A 13,484-nucleotide genomic window follows, 5' to 3' on the forward strand; every position below is an offset into this window, starting at 1 on the left:
ATGCAGAAGAATAAGCATATGAAGAAGCTTCTGAAAAAGTATGAAAAGGTCTTCTGAACAGATCTTTCATCAGAATTGTCACTGAAATGAGAATTTATACATGAGATTGACATGAGAGATGCAAAACCAGTCAATCAGAATGCATATTCTCTGTCACAAATGCATCTTGAAGAACAGAAGCATCAGATCACTGATCTTCTAGAACATAATCTTATATAACTCTTATCAAGTGTGTGAAGCTTTCCAGTTCTATTTGTGAAAAAGATAGATAAGAAGTAATGAATATGTATCAATTATCAAGCACTTAACAAGCTTATGATCAAGAATGAATATTCACTGTTACAGATTCAACAACAGTTGAATACAGTCAGAAATATCTGATATCTATCAAAGATTGATCTTCTCTCAGAATACTGACAGATCTGTGTAGATAAACTGTCAGTTCTGTGAACTGTGTTTAATATATAATAAAGAATTTCAAATTCCTGATAATATCATTCAGTCTGATAAATGCACTCATCATCTTTCAAATGATGATGAATATGATTCTTTATAAACAGAATGAAATCTCATATCTTATATATCTTAATAACATTCTAGTCTTTTCAAACTCATATAATGAATATCTGAAGTATCTTGATGAAGTGCTTATAACTCTGACAGAGTATAAGCTCTATATCAAATCAATCAAGTGTGTGTTTGAAATGAAAGAGTTGAAGTTCATAGAATATGTAGTGAGTGATGACTGTATATATCTCATCTCAGAGAAATTGAATGTTATAGTGAATTGATCATGACTGAGAAATGTATATCATGTACAACAGTTTCTTGAGTTAATCTCATACTACTGCAGATTCATCAAGAATTTCATATAAATATCTGTATCACTCTCAGATCTCTTAAGAGAAATAAATGTAAATCTGTGAAAGAAGAAGTTTTATTCAATCATCTGAAATGCTGCATGTGAAGAGGCTTTTCTCACACTGAGAGAATATATAACAACATTCTCAGTGCTTATTTAACTAGATTATGATAAACCTTTCTACATTGAGATGAATGCATCTGAATGAGCTATCAGAGATACTCTTCTACAGATAAGTAAGAACAGCAAGCTACTCTCAGTAATATATGATGATAGAAAACTATCAGATACTGAGCTCAATTACTCAGTGTATGAAAAGAAATTACTAGTAATCAAGCATGTGCTGATGTTGTAAGATAGATATATTAACAACAGATATATAACAATGATGATCACAGATTATGAAAGTCTCATCTATTTACAATTAATAATAAAATCTTTCAAATACTTAGTATATTGAATCTCAGAGTTTCAAGTGTATAATCTTTATATTAAATACTGAAAAGAATTGAATGCTGTGATGTCTGATGCAATCAGTCACAGATCTGATTTTATAAGTGAGAGTTCTATAAATCAGATATAAGAGATGTTCATATTAAATATACTGAGAGAATACAAGGAATCAGAATGAGTAAATATCATGATCTCTCACTTGAAGAATGACAAGATATCAGATAATAAGTATCTTATGAAAGTAGTAGAAGAGATGCTTCTGAACTTCAAGCTGAGAAAATTGAAAAATGACATTGTGCTTTACTGTGATCTAGAATACACAGAAGCTCTCTATCTAGAATCTTCATTTCAATGTGACTTAATAACTCACATGCATAAGGAATTCAGTCACTTAGAAAGCTCTGAACTCATGAGTGTACTTAAATCAAGAGTATACTGATCAAGTATGACTGAGTATATTCAGATGTATGCTTACAAGTGTCTGAATTATCAGGTCATAAAAGAATCTAAGAAAGAGTTAGAATATGAGAAAGTATAATATCAGATAAAGTATACAATACAATTATTCAAATGATGAGAGATGAATCTCATAGACATATTATCACAAATATCAAATGAAAATTAATGAATAATCACTGCTATTGATTACACTACTGACTGATCAGTTATGAAAGCAGTTTCAGAGATGACAGAGAAGATGATAATGAAGTTTCTACATAATGAGATCTATGTTAACTATGAAATGCTGTGTGAGATTCTAACTAATAATAATGTGAATCTCATAGAAGAAGTAGTGAGGCATTTCATAAGTTAGTTACAGATAAGACATTGTAGAACAACATCATATCATTCATGAATAAATGAGAAGATGAAATGCTTGAATGAAATCTTGAGCAACATGCTGATGAAATATCTAGTGAACAAGTTTATAAGACTATGAAATGAATATCTCAGACAGGCACTACTGATCACACGAATTTGACAGTATGCAGTCTTCAAGTATTCACTATTCTATCTGTTGTATGAATTGCATCCACTATTATTATTATTATTATTCTTCTTCAATTATAGATGTATGCAGTCAGAGACTATGACATCTACCTGAGAACTTTAGTTCTCAGGGTTTTTTCTATGTCTGTAAAGTTAACTATTATACATTCATCAATTTCAGATATGCAAAATCAGAAAATTCCAGCCCAGAATACAAAAACTGTTTACAAATTGCAGTGTTTTAACATCTTTTGATACTTTGAAACCATTTGACAATATCATGACAAAAGAAAAGATGAATTGCATCCACGCATCTCAGAGAATGCTTCAGAAAAGTTGAGAGAGAGAGCAGTTGTGAACACAGTAGAAACAGCAGTTGTGAATACAGCAGAAACAGCAGTTATGAACACAGCAGTAGCAGTTGCAGATGCAACAGTCACAGATGCAGAATCAAGATTGAAAGAGATCAGCCATGCACATGCAAAAGCTAATGAGTTACTTCTGAACTGAGCAATTCAATTAAAAAGAATATAAGACTCACTTATTAAGAAATTGAGTCTCAAGATAAGAATATAAGTTCTTGTATATAATAAGAGTTCTGAGAAGTTTCAATCTAGATAATTTAAGTTATATAAAATACTCAAATCACATTCTCTGAGAATGTATACATTGAAAGAATCAGAGAAACAGATCTTATACAACTTAATCAATGATTTATAACTTATGAAAGCAAAGATGTAAGATCTGAGCAGATTATGATTATCTACAGCACTATCATCAGTGTTGAAAAAGAAAAGACTTATAATTGAAAAGTCTCACAAGATAAGAGAAATCATAGATGCTTATAAATCAGATAATCTCACTTATTCTAATCTTTTCATAATGATAAGAAAAGAATGAAAAGCAATGAAGAAATCAGACAAACATTATACTTTAATAAGTGATAAGACTGTAGCTGATTGTATAATAACACACTGCAGATAGCAGATATAACATAGTAAAGAGCAGTCTCAAAGCAGCAGACTTATATATGAGTCAGATCACAGAAGAAAAAGAAATTCAGAGTTAAATTCAACTGTTTACATCAGTTCAATCACAGAGATTACAGAGAATAAACTATCTGAAATATCTGTGAATATGTAAGATTAAGTTATCTTGACCTCTGAAGATGCTCAGAGATCAGATATGATTAGTTTTAATAAGTCATTTACTATAGTGATCTGAGTGAGTGAAGAGAGACAGTATAATATATAAGATAGAATTATAAAAGATAAAAGCTGCTGAATCTAGTCACTGAATACTGTATTATATAGAGATTGTGTAAGAGTAGTGACTAGCAGATAAAGAAAAAGTATAAGAAAAGAGATAATGAATTGATCATCAACTGTAAGAGTCAGCTGTAAAAGACAAATGTTATTATATATATCTCATTCATTTTCATATATCATATGTTTAATCTATTTCCAACATCATGTCATTTGAAAAACATCAAAAACAAAGAAAATCTCAAAACTCAAGATCTGTAAGAGATTCAAGAACTGTAAGCTACTCTTATAACAATATCAGCCAGCGTGGCTCAGTTGATAAGACTGGTAACCAAGGCCGCACACATTAGAAGTGTGTGAGTTCGAATCTCATCACTGACACCTGTCACTTCTTACTCATGAAAGTCCTCATGTAATAGAGGCTGAGTCTAATTAGTAAGACTTGATGCAGAGTAGAACTCTCTACTGCAAGTCAAGTCACTAGTTAAGTGAGATTCTGCAAACACTTATCAGAGCTGATATAGAGTGTTAATGTCTCACTATTCTACTGTGCACTCATCAAGGTTCTAATGATATAGAGCCAAGTCTAATGTAGTGATTATACACTACTTAAGTAAGTCTCTAACTAGAGCTGTCATTGAAGCCTAGCTCCTCTTCAAATACAGAGAATGATTTTGAAAATCACTTAACTAGCAGATCTAGACACGTATCTAGGCCCTAGGCAGGACACTCTGATAGGCTAGAGCCTGCAAGCTCTCTGCCAAGCCCTAATACTGGCAGGAAGAACTGCAGTCATCAAGTCTATGATTAGTCTCTAACACAGGGCGAGGTCATAACAGCTGATTGATAGGCCTATGAGCATCTAATGCGGCCGAGATCAGCAACCGGAAGCTTGGTGTGTATCAAGTGAGCAGTGGCAGCCACTAACTAACGCCCCTGGAAATTAGTGGCTGGCCCGAGAGGATGGACGCGGTGATTGATTAATTATAGAGAGTTAAATGTAATTAGCTTAAGATGCATTCTGCAGGTGACTAGCACTCGTAGTCTTTGTTAGAGCAGATATTAATCAAATTCAATTTAATATGAATAAAACTGAGTTAATTCATTTCTTTTCTAGATTCAATGAGAAAGAACTATCTCTAACTCTTTTAAATAGAGAGATTAAACTCAGTGTAAATGTCAAATAATTAGAAGTATGATTAAACTTCAAGTTGAATTTTAAATATCACATTCAACAAAGAACTGTCAAGGCAGAAAGACTATTAAACAACATAATCAGACTATCAAATACAGAGAGAGGTCTATTCTTTCAGACTATAAGACAGTTATATATAGCCTGTATTACATCAGTAGCTAATTATAAAGTTCAAGTTTAATGAAATAATCAAGAGAATTTCACTGAACTCTTTCAAAGTCTGTAAAACAGAGTCTTGAGAAGAATTCTAAGAGCATTTAAATCATCTTCTATTAAAACAATGGAAATTGAAGTCTCAATTTCTTCTTCTGCTATTAGATTTGAAAAGGCCTGTATAAACTATGCTCTGAGAGTTGTAAAGATGAGCTTAAATCATATAATCAGAGAAAGAGTCTCTTCTTCATTTTCATCAATTAACTCTGAAAATGAACTGAATTGAAATAGATTTCTTGATTGAAATGAAAATAATTCTTCAAAGAAAATGTCTTTTCAACTGTACAGACTATACTCTCTGATTAAAAATCAATTTTCTTCTTTAAATATTGAAAAAGTTGATCATGAGAAGTTATCTCTCTGAAGAGAAAAGCTTGAATCTCTTATAGACTTATAAATAAGTGAACTATTAAAAGAGAAAGAATATGAACAGTATTTAAAGAGAATTTCTACAATTAATATAAAGAACTCTATTCTGATTTATTCAGATGACTTAAAAAATGAGAACTTGAATAGATTAGACACAGACATTGCTTATACTGAAGATAATATTAATTTTATCTCAGATTTCTGAAATCTAGACTCTGAATGTGAAGTCTTTAATGCTGAACTATTTATAATAGTGAAAGCTTTCAAACTCATTGAAATAAAATCTCATAAAAGAGAAAATTGTTTGAAAGAGACATGAATATTCTCTGATAGTCAAGCTGCTTTAAAAAGACTTAGAAATAGTCAGATTCATAATGATCAAATGAATCTTGAACTGATCTTAAACTCTGTTTTGAAAATTCAAAAGAGAAGAACATCAAAGCTGATAATTCATTTACACTGAGTTCCTGCTCATATGAATATTCATGACAATGAATTGACTGATTCAGCTGCAAAAAAGAGTGCAGAATTAAGCAGATCAATTCAAAAAATTGTGTCCTGGTCTTTTATAAAGAGAAAAATAAAAGAATCTTATTTAGACAAGTGAAATGAAAGCTGGCAGAAACAAAAGAAGAGTATACATTATTCAAGATTTGAAACAAAACCCAAGTGAAAATCTTGTTCAATTAAATGCAAAAAGAAAATATTCTCATCTATAATACAGCTGAAACTAGAACATGACTATTTCAAATCTTATATACAAAGATTTGATGATAGATTTGACTCAATAGAATGCTCATTCTGTAATATAAATGAGAATTCTGAGTATATTGTAATGCACTGTGCATTATACAATAGTCTCAGAGCCAGATTGAAAGAGAAGTATAATCTAAATCAATTAAATATGAGATTCTTATTCTCAACTGAGACAGGAATTAAATACTTAATAGACTTTCTATCAGAAACTCAAGCAGCTACAAGAAAATGACTAAATTCAGAATTATCTGAATATGAAGAGGAGAAAATCAATCAGATATAGTCTGTTAAAACAGCTATACACTCTCTTTTAATAATTTGTTTTATTATAGTCTCTCTTTACTTTATCTTTTTCTTTATCTTTTTCTTTCAATTTCTTTCTATCTATCTATTTAATGTGTCTATCTTTGAGACTGTGTTCTTTTTCTCTTTTCCTTTGTCATGATATTGTCAAATAGTTTCAAAGTTTCAAATGATGTTAAAACACTGCAATTTGTAAACAGTTTTTGTATTCTGAGCTGGAATTTTCTGATTTTGCATATCTGAAATTGATGAATGTATAATAGTTAACTTTACAGACATAGAAAAAACCCTGAGAACTAAAAGTTCTCAGGTAGATGTCATAGTCTCTGACTGCATACATCTATAATTGAAGAATAATAATAATAATAATAATTATAATAATATCACACACATCTCTGATTTCTCTATAACTCTCTGTATGACATTAATATCATTTATTGCAAGATTGATGAGAATGTCAATATAGAAATGTGAATGTGTATGCATAGAAAAATTGAAGAAGAGCGCGGGACCCACAGAATCAGAAGCCAGAGCAGAGAGAATGAAGGTAGAAGAAACAGAAGAAGAAGGCACAGAACTGAATAAATGACAGCAGAAGTCACTCAGAGCTGAATACTTATAACTCAGTGTACACACAATCTTTTCTGCAGAAGAGAGAGAGAAAGTGATAAGAGAAGCTTAAAAGTAGAAGAGAGTAGTCTCAGTAGTATTATCATCTTTGATTAGAATGATCTCTGACACTGAAGCAACTAAGAATCATTATTAGTGTATAAAAATTGCAAACTCAGAAATAAGAACAGTTACTGAATAAACACCTACTGATCTTAGAGTTATATACATAATTACAACACACATGAGACTTCTCAGAAAGAGAGAGAGAAACACAGAGAAATGCAGAAAGCAGAACACAGTATGTGAACAGCTCATTCTTATAATAACATTTCAGACAAGATGTATAAGCCTCACATCTGTGAATATAAAAGAGTATAATATCTGCATTTCAGTTTCTGAAAATATGAATATTCTTCATCTGCATCACAAAGTCAGATAACAAACATCAGAGAATAGACTAATACAGATTGATTATACTGAAGATATTCATCAGAGTAAATATACCTGCAATATTGAATTTAACAGTTATGAAAAGTTTCTTAATGTCTGTGAATATCACAACTTTATGTATAATAAAACTCATAATAATTTCCTCTAAGAATAGAAAAATCAGTGTCAGAAAGAAAAGATAAAAAGAAAAAGACTTATAATTTTAATACTGTTGAAAGAGAGAGTGATTCTCTGAAATGAATGAATGATTATCTCATTATAAATATTTAAAATGAATATAATAATTGACATCTGCAATCAAGCTTCAGATAGTTATATTATACACTGTCTTCATACAATAAATTATTCTAGAGGTCAGTAAGAAGAGTGAAAGTGTATATACTAAAAAATATAGTTTATCAAGTCTATGCAATATCTTCTTGAAATGAGGAGAGCTAGTAACAAAAGCAGAGACAGTAAAACCAGAAGTAGTGAGAGTAGAGGTCACGGGAACAGAGATAGCAGGAGTGGAAGAACCAGACACAGAGTCAAGTGTAGAAGATTAAGAAGCAGCAGAGAAAGAGACAGAGAAGAAAACAGCAGAGAAAGAAGTAACAGAAGAAGTAAGAAGAGATGCAGAAGACTCAGCCACACATGATGCAGACAATTCCTTTATTATCACATTCTTCAGGTTCTCAATCAATGATTCAACATTGAGTTCACTATCATTGACAGATGTGAATCTGTCAACACATGAAGATTCTATACAAATAAAAACAAACATCAGCATCTGTGTTCATGCAAAATCATGTCAGAAAACATGATCAGAAACCTGCTGAAGAAAACAGTCAGAGACATATAAGAAGATGAAGAAGATGTGTCATTTATAATAGTATGTTCTGGTGATTGTTAGAAGATAAACAAGTTCTGGTCATGTTTCACAATGTATTACACTTACTGCTAATAAACTGCCTGATATGAGCACTATGAGAACACTTGTTGTGAGAATAGAGAGCTATCTAGACTGACCGTGTGACCGTGTCTGAGATCAGAATCAGATTTTTTGATAGTCTCATTATCAATTTGACTGATCTCATTACATGGTTTTAACATTATATAGTGGTTTCATACTGTCTCAGTGGGACTTACTGTCTACTCTTATCACATTTTTCAAATGAGATCATGATTTTCACTTCTCAATTTAAATTATTTTTATTGCTTTAAATGACTTTAAATCTCATTTGAGTGTTATCAAAAAGTGTTACTTTTTAAAAAATTAAAAATAGTCTAAAAAAAACCTTAAAATGTCTAAAAATAGTAACTTTATGTCAAGAATGGAACTAAAGGAGATCAAATGAGACCACTTTCTCATTTTTTTCAAGTCATGGTTCCATTTTAAGATCTGATATATAGTCACTTTACATGTTTTTTTGATAGCCAGTCCCAGCGGGATTCACGCCAAGAAATGTATGAGACCAGACCAAATGAGACCAAACGTGAAATTCATGGTCCCGGCGGCCAGTCTAGAGCTATCACCAGAAATGTGTATGATATGATAGATGAATAAATGAAAAGAGTTGAATAGAAGAAGAAGTAGAAATCTTGAATAAGATGATAACATTCAATGATGATGATAATGAAGATGATAATTAAAGAATGAGAAAAGTTAATGAATAAGTGATGTAATATAGTGAAAGTTTCTTTGTAAGAGTGTACACAGAATACTAGCTGAATCAGACATAGATCACATAATTATAAAATGCTAGTGATGAGCTAATCTGTATGAAGCTAGAGTATATGACATGATTATATGAGTGTGATCAAATCTGATGAAGAAGAATGTAGTTCAGAAGAATGTACAACTGTCAGATAATAATGCAGCCGATTCTGAACTACTAGTGTATGAATGTAAAGAGAGTCATAACAGCCACTAATTAATTTAGTGTACAATATTACAATATATAAGAAGCTGGTGTATGTCTGTAATTATACGCTGGCTTAAGCAACCTTTGAATCACAAAAGTAAATTTTTATATATAAAAAAAATATAATCTAATAACAAAGTTCTTTAAGTAGTTAATTATATTATAAAAAGTAAGCTGTTATATAACTTCTTTATAAAAGTTTATAATCACTGATTACATTATTATTATTATTATTATTCTTCAATTATAGATGTATGCAGTCAGAGACTATGACATCTACCTGAGAATCTTTAGTTCTCAGGGTTTTTCCTATATCTATAGAGTCAACTATTATACATTTATCAATTTCAAATATGCAAAATCAGAAAATTCCAGCCCAGAATACAAAAACTGTTTACAAATTGCAGTATTTCAACACCTTCTGATAGTTTGAAATCATTTGGAAATATTATGACAAAAGAAAAGAGAACATAGTCTTAAAGATAGATACATTAAATAGATAGAGAAAAGAACAGAAGGAAACAAGTACAGTAAAGAGAGACTATAACAAAATAAAATTATTAAAAGATAATATATAGCTGTTTTAACAGACTATATCTAGTCAATTTCCATCTCTTCATATTCAGATACTTCTGAATTCAGCCATTTTCTTGTAGCTGCTCTAGTTTCTGATAGAAAGTCTATTAAGTATTTAGTTCCTGTCTCAGTTGAGAATAAGAACCTCATATTTAATTGATTTAAATCATACTTCTTCTTTAATCTGACTCTGAGACTATTGTATAATGCACAATGCATTACAATATGCTCAGGATTTTCATTCACATTGCAGAATGAGCACTCTGTTGAATCAAATCTATCATCAAATCTTTGTATATAAGATTTGAAGTAATCATATTCTAGCTTCAGCTGAATTATAGATGAGAATATTTTCTTTTTACATTTAATTGAACAAGATTTTCACTTTGATTTTGTCTCAAATCTTGAATAATGTATACTCTTCTTTTGTTTCTGCCAGCTTTCATTTCACTTGTTTAAACAAGATTCTTTTATCTTTCTCTTTATGAAAGACCAGGACACTGTTTTTTGAATAGATCTGCTTAATTCTGAACCCTTTTTTACAGCTGAATCAGCCAATTCATTGCCATGAATATTCATATGAGCAGGAACTCAATGCAGATGAATTATCAGTTTTAATATTCTTCTCTTTTGAATTTTCAAAACAGAGTTTAAAATCAGTTCAAGATTCATTTGATTATTATGAATCTGACTATTTCTAAGTCTTTTTAAAGCAGCTTGACTATCAGAAAATATTCATGCCTCTTTCAAATCATTTCCTCTTTTATGAGATTTTATTTCAATGAGTTTGAAAGCTTTCACTATTACAAATAGTTCAGCATCAAAGACTTCAGATTCACAGCCTAAATTCCAGAAATCTGAGATAAAATTAATATTATCTTCAGTATAAGCAATGCCTGCGCCTAATCTATTCAAATTCTCATTTTTTGAGTCATCTGAGTAGATCAGAATAGAGTCTTTTATATTAATTATAGAGATCTTCTTCAAATGCTGTTTATATTCTCTCTCTTTAGATAGTTCACTTATTTGTAAGTCTATGAGAGATTTCAGCTTTTCTCTCCAGAGAGATATCTTCTCATGATCAATTTTCTCAACATTTAATGAAGAAAATTGATTTTTAATAAGTGAACATAGTCTATACAGTTGAGAGAGCATTTTCTTTAAAGTATTATTCTTGTTTCAATCAAGAAATCTATTTCAATCCAGTTCATTTCCTAAGTTAACTGGTGGAAATGAAGAAGAGACTCTTTCTCTGATTATATGATTTGAGCTCATCTTCATGACTCTCAGAGCATAGTTCATACAGGCCTTTTCAAATTGAATAGCAGAAGGTGGAATTGAAGCTTCAATTTCCATTGCTTTAATAGAATTATTATTATTATTATTCTTCCATTATACTCATATGCAAGCGGAGCTTATGATGAGTCCTTGCGTGATGTTAAATACAGGCCAAGTGTTGATTATACAGGAGGAAATACAGGTGTTGAGATCACGCCAAGATAACAAGAACATAGGAAATACAAAGGAGTGACAATTAAATACATGCGATAATAACTTCCCAGCCCAGGAACATAGAGCAATTTTATTGAAGTGATTTGTACACCTCTGTATTTATTAGGAACCTGAGGTGCTTGGGTTCCGGATTTAATGTATCCCCTGCGGGTTTCGAACCCACACGCCCTGGTTTCCCACGCCAAGGCGCTACCGGGTGGCCGCATTAACCATTCGGCCACCGGGGAGCTTTAATAGGAGATGACTTGAATGCACCCAGAATTCTTCTCAAAGCTCTGTTTTGTAGACTTTGAAAGAGTTCAGTGAAGTTTCCTTGATTGTTTCACTAAACTTGAACTTCATAATCAGCTACTGAGGTAATACAGGCTATGTATAACTGTCTCATAGCCTGAAAGAATAGACCTCTCTCAGTATTTGATAGTCTGATTATACTATTCAGTAGTCTCTCTGCCTTGATGATTCTTTGTTGAATATGATATTTAAAATTCAGCTTGAAGTTTAACCATACTCCTAGCCATTTGACATTTAAACCAGGTTTAATCTCTTTATTCAAAAGAGTTAGACTTAGTTCTTTCTCATTAAACCTGGAAAAAAAGTGAATTAACTCAGTTTTATTCATATCAAATTGAATTAGATTAATATCTACTCTAATAAAGATTTTCTTTGCTGCTTTCTCAATCACTTCTAAGTTCTTTTTGATTGTCTTTGAACTGTAGAGTAGACTAATATCATCTACATAACTTGAAGATCTCACTATTTTCATCTCTCTATTCTTGAATAGATATGCAGTGTATATTATAAATAAAACAGGTGAGATTGAAGATTCTTGTGATACTTCTATTTTTATCTCAGTTTTATCTTGTTTTCTTTCATCAAAGAATAGTTGTATAATTCTTTTAGACATGAAACAATTGACTCATTTTATTAGAGAAAGTGGCAGTTTTAACATCTTCAAAGTTTGAATCATCTTAGACTTTGACACATGATCAAATGCATCTTTTATATCAATAAAAACTGCAGTTGAGACCAGGTCTTCATGCTTTGCTACTTGAACATCATGAATAACTGAGAGAACAGTATCAATTGCAGAACATTGTTTTCTATCTCTCATTTGTTCATTAAATAGAAGAGAATCACTAATAGAGCTTATAAAAGATAATCTAGTAGCTATTATCTTTTCTAGAATTTTTCTCAAACAGTTCAACAGAGATATTACTCTATATAACTTAGAAATTGAAGTCTTTCTATTAGGTTTTGCAAGGATTACTTCAGTATCTTCTCTCCAGCATTCAGAATGATAATCATTTTTTAAGAGATTGAAAAAGAGCTCAAAATATTCATTCTTCAAGTAGGAATATGTGTTTTGAATAATTGAGTGATTAATTGAATCAGGCCCTGCAGCAGTTTTAATTGAACTTGAGAATATTGCTGACTCTAGTTCATCATATGTAAGCTCAGGTCATTCCCAGTTATTTTCATCAATATATTCATGAAATGACATATTCTTCTCTTCTAAATGTGATGATGAGTTTTGAAAGAGAATTCTTATAAAAGCTTGATATTTTTTCTCAAAAGAATTTGCTGTATATAATTCATTCTGAAATTCATATTCTAAGGTTGAAAGCTTTGCTACACTTCTTGTTTTAGTATAGTTAAAGGCTTTGAAAACTTCTTTTTCTTGTACTTCTTCAAGAAATTTGTTTCAGCAATCTGTTTTGACTTTTTTAATATCTGAAAAATATTCATTTTGAATAGCTTTGAACTCTTCATCAGATATTAAGTGATTCTTCCAATCTCTCTTAGCAGTGACTAATTGCTTTCTTTTAGAAGTGATATTCTTATTTCATCAAGGTTTGAAATACTCAGAAGACTTTTTCTTTGAAATATTTTCTTCAATACTTGTTAGAAGAATAGATGTAATCAGCTTTGCTCTATTCTTAAGCATTTCATTTGATATATCTTGACTTTGATTTCAATAGAGCTCACTCTGCCTTTCAGATTTCAGCTGTTTTACTCTTTCTTCA

The sequence above is a fragment of the Blastomyces dermatitidis genome, assembly GCF_000003525.1.
Source record: "Blastomyces dermatitidis ER-3 genomic scaffold supercont1.2, whole genome shotgun sequence".
Taxonomy (NCBI): domain Eukaryota; kingdom Fungi; phylum Ascomycota; class Eurotiomycetes; order Onygenales; family Ajellomycetaceae; genus Blastomyces; species Blastomyces dermatitidis.